This window comes from Montipora capricornis, chromosome 12 (assembly GCF_036669925.1).
Source record: "Montipora capricornis isolate CH-2021 chromosome 12, ASM3666992v2, whole genome shotgun sequence".
Classification (NCBI taxonomy): Eukaryota; Metazoa; Cnidaria; class Anthozoa; order Scleractinia; family Acroporidae; genus Montipora; species Montipora capricornis.
Genome location: NC_090894.1, coordinates 10633257 through 10638256, shown reverse-complemented (window position 1 = coordinate 10638256; position 5000 = coordinate 10633257). Strand labels below are relative to the sequence as shown.

Below are 5000 nucleotides of genomic sequence, written 5' to 3'. Positions count from 1 at the left end.
CATGCGTACTGTGTGATGCGCAGACAAAACAACTATCCCTACCGTTAGACGGGAGGGGAGGGGTGGGTGCTACTACTCTAACATTGTAGGTGCACTATTGTGACATTTCACTACCGAGACCAGAATGTTTTGTCAAAATGTTTTGTTACTCAGATTTTTTTCTCTCCTGGGAACAAAGAAACAACTGTTTAGATATGACAACAGACGCAACTCAAAGCAGTCTAGTCTTCCTAAGTAATAAATGAAGCCATCATGCAAATCGCCGATTAAGTCATCCTGTGGAGCTAAAAAAAAAAAATCCTTTTTATCAGAAATGTTTTTCACTTCCAAAAACTATTATTTTTTACTTAATTCCCACTCTGCTTGGAGGGTCATGCAATGCTTGCCCCAAACAACTGCTGCAAAGATGACTAACAAATAATTAACCTATTCACTTCTCAAACGCCCTAGGACGCCCTCCATTGATGAGCAAAATGATCTGGCGTTAGACAGAGCAAAGTCTATCAAGTGTCACTCTTTGGGGTCAATGGGTTAAACTGAAAACAATAAAATGGAATTCTTGCAGACCTGCCAACCTGTCTCATGCAAAAACAGTGAGATTTTCAAAAATCATTCCCAAATATAGTGAGAATGATGGAGAAATGGTGAGAAAATAACAAAACAACATTTTAAAGTTGTGCGTGCATAATTTATATAATTTATGCATATAAGAATAATTTCTATTCAATTATTGTAGTAATTATACGTCTTATATCGGCTATATGCCAGTTGTCTATGAACTATTAAACGACTACTTACTGTGTTTGCATTAAACTATGCTGAAAAAAGACATCAGATTTTTGCTTTCAGTTTCAGAACAACAAATCTTCCATCTCGTGACTCATTTTCAATTTGTGGTGAGAATTTAGTGAGAAATCGTGAGCCGTGAGATTGTGGTCAAAATCGTGAGTCTCACGGCAAAAAAATGAGAGTTGGAAAGCCTATTATTGTTAAGCATTTGATGCAAGGGCTCCTCAAACGTCAAAAATAAACCACAGGCTTGAACTCAAGCCAGACCAACACTCAGCATCTTTTTAAAATAACTGAGGAGAAAGTGCTTCTTTTGTATTTTCATCTTTTAGTGGGGACTTTCAAGTCTAATCTCTGACAAGGATTATAAACCGTAAGCCCTAGTGTCTCTCAGCACTTGTTCATAAATAATTCTGTGGGAAGTTCAAGAACCCAAAACTGTTCAAGAAGAGTAGGGGACATTGTTCCCTGGTGTTGTGGTCTGGCCTTAGCTTTGAGCATAAGACCATTTTACAGTTCTGTGCTCAGTTAACCTGCAATCAGGCGTACTTTTCTTTAGACAGGGCAGAAAAAGTATGGAGGAAAAGTACGCCTGATCGCAGGTTAGTACTCAGTTACCAGGTCTTTGAATTAAAAGCGAGGCTGGAGTACCTTGTTTTGATACAAACCTTATGGTTTTTTTAATGTACATTATGTTGTTGTAATGCTAACAAGTTTCTATTTACATAAGAAAAGCAGTGAGGTTCATATCAAAGTAAGGTCAACTCCAGCATTGCTTTTATTCAAAGACCTGGCAAATGAGCACAAAATTGTAAAATGGTCTATTATACTAGCCTGCTTCAATGAATAAACAAAACAGACAAACAAACAACAGAAAAGTCAGCACCAAATCAATAATTTTTAGGACCTTCTTCAATACCAAGGGTTTAATTTGTATACTTGTTTCAGAGCCAAGAAGTGATGGATGTTTTTCAAAGGGTGTATTTTATTGAAATGAAATTGGATTACCTCGAACCCTTCTTGGGGTGGCTAAATAATTCAACAAACACATAATTCATTGAAACCTACCAGAAAACAAAATGAATGTTGATCAACATTGGTCATATTGAAATCAGCCAGTGTAGTAAAAAATAATGGTTCTTTTTAATTATTGATAACATTGGTCACTGTGAAATTTGTCCCATGAGGTCTTGGTCCATGTTTTTCAATCAACATTGTTTCTGATAATATACAGTTCTGATGAAACAAATGCAAACTTGGATGAATGAAAAAGTTGCCTTTCAATTTTCTCTGTTGCATGGGAGGCCTGACTGCACAACCACATAGTTGAAAATATAAATTTCATTATGACTGTGCACCAAAAATGGACATAACACAAGAATAGAGGAAGCATATTATACCATTTATTTATGGAAAGCCATAACTGAAGTTTTGTCATTATATGTAACAAGGTTTGATGGTTATGTGTTGGGTTTCCATCATGATTTGACGAGATTTGATGGTTCAATGTTGTGTTTCCACCATAATGTGCTGAGATCTTCTTTTGACATGCTGTCTTTACATTTTGTTGTGAGGTTCTTTTATGACGGCTGAGTTTCTCCCTTTATGTGATTATAAACATAGCACATCAAAAGTGTAGGCCAAGAACCTCGAGTTCATGATGGAAACACAACATGTAACCACCAAACCACGTGACATAATGACAAAACCTCACCACATAATAACATTGCCACAGTACACTGTGACAAAACTCCAAAACATCAAGTCGAAACTTCAAGACCAAAGAAGAAAGATTACATAAGAAAGTTATGGCTTTCCATAATTTTTCATTGTTATAGGTCTACACTAAGTTGTTTTACTGCTGGGAATCTCTTTGGAACCGGCACTGACCCACATCCTGGCAAACATGCTGTTTTGTTTTGCTTGTTCATTGGGACAGAACTGACCAATTTAATGACCTGGAGGGACACTTAAAGTCTGCATAGGACCTTTATACTGGTTGTCAAATTTCACCAATTATCAAAGCCTCAACAATCTCTCCTGCCTCAATTCTTGTCAAATTTTCAGTCCTTGGTGGCAAAACAAGCAGTGCATTTGCAGTTCTCATACTCAGTAGCCTACTGCTACACTGACTACCAGTTGAAACTGCTGATGGGATTGCTTCTCCAGATTTCCATGACAATACAACTCTGTGATATTCAGGCCTCAAATCCAGCTGCACTGCTTGCGGCAACTTGGCCTTTACTTTAGTCAACTCAGGATACTGATATCCTGCCAACTTACGAAGTGCAGGGAGAACAAACAGATTAAAGGTGACCATTGCTGACACAGGGTTACCAGGAAGTGCAAACACCATTTTTTTCATTCCATTCACAGTGACAGTTGCAAAGGTGGTTGGTTTTCCTGGTTTCATGAACACTCTTCCAAAATGAATTTTGGCACCTAGAAGGTCTTCTAAAACAGGTTTTAAGAAATCTTTTTCCCCCATTGACACTCCACCAGATGACACAATGACATCTGCTTTTTCGAGGCCAAAACAAAGTTTGGATTCCAGATCTTGGGGAGTATCAGCTGCAATTCCCAAATCAATGACCTCAAAGCCGTGAGACTTAATCAACGACTTCAGAGCAATCTTATTACTATCTCTGATTTTCCCTGGTTTGGTGACCTCATCTGGGTTAATCAGCTCATTTCCAGTTGAAAGGACAGCAACCTTTGGTTTTTGAAAGACTTCAATTTCAGTTAATCCAAGTGAAGCCATTAAACCCAACTCTGCAGGTCCAAGTTTTTCAAAACATGTTAAAATCTGCTCACCTTTCTTGACATCAAAGCCAATTGGTCTAATGTCCACGCCAACATTGGGAGAGGAGAGAATTTTAATTTTTCTTTCAATTTTCCCGTCGCCGTCACTCTCCAGTAACTCTGTATCTTCAACCTGAACTACAGCATCAGCTCCAGGAGGAACTGGTGCTCCTGTGGTAATGCGCATCACATGGCCAGAAACAACGTGGCATTCTGTCATTTCCCCTGCAGTCACTGGGCCAAGGACCAAGCGTTCTCCAGGACCATCAGATGATAACACAGCATACCCATCTTTGATGGAAGCAGGAAACGGAGGAAATGGCTCTTTAGCAAAAACATCAGAAGCAAGGATATAACCTAGGGAATTCTCCAATGGTATGACTATTTTTGGGAGACAGTAAACATTATCCATTACCATTGAAACAGCTTTATCCATCGGAACAAGAGGAAAAGGAGAATGGCGATCTCGCTCTGCCACTTTGCTGAGATCTCTTACAGTCCCAGGATGGGACTTATGTGGGCAGTTATGATGGATGCCACTTGAATGGGTGGAGTCTAGCACTGAAGAATGGGTAACACCTTGCATAGAGGCATGGATGACACCAACATTGGGACTTCCTCGCAACACTTCTATAGCATGGTGCAAAGCAGGCAAAACAAATTGGAAACATTCTTGAGATCCCTTTAGACTTCCTGGCAAGTTGATGATGATCGTCCCCTTCCTTATACCAGATACTGCTCTGGACAGCATGGCCATTGGAGTCACCTTCAGGGACTCGTTCAACATTCGCATTGTGAGACCATTTGCTGGTCTTTCGATGACTTCCATGGTGACCTCTGGAGTGACATCTCGAGGTGAAAACCCTGTTCCTCCAGTAGTTAGAATGAGGTGGGCATTTTCGGTATCGCACCAATGAACCAACACTCTTCGGATGTCTCGTGGTTCGTCTGGAACACAATCGCAAAGGACTTCCGCAACATTTAGCGAGGTAGCGGCTAGTACTAGTTTTCGCAGATTTGGTCCACTTTTATCTTCAGCTTCTGCGCGAGAACATCGGTCACTTACGGTTAAAATCCCCACTTTTATTCCACCGGACATCTTTTCATCTACTGTTGCACTGTTGGCTCGGTATACACTCCATGGGAGAATGCCATGTATGCACCGTAATACTAAGCTTTGTACTGTATATAAACATCACTTACTAGTCTACACGTTCTTGGGGTACTTGAGCCTACTTGGGGTTCTTGGCCTAGGTTCTTTGCCTACTCGAGGTTCTTGGCCCACTCGAGGTTCTTGTCGTACTCGAGGTTCTTGTCATACTCGAGGTTCTTCGTCTACTCGAGGGCCTACTTTAGGTTCTTAACCTAGTTGAGGTTCTTGACCCCGGGTTCTTGACCTACTTGAGGTT

The 5000-nt window shown here is 40.2% G+C and overlaps 1 pseudogene; it reads right to left on the bottom strand.

Moving 5' to 3' along the window:
* Window positions 1-701: 701 nt before the first annotated feature.
* On the bottom strand, window positions 702-4724 carry LOC138026385 (gephyrin pseudogene; annotated as a pseudogene).
* Window positions 4725-5000: the final 276 nt, after the last annotated feature.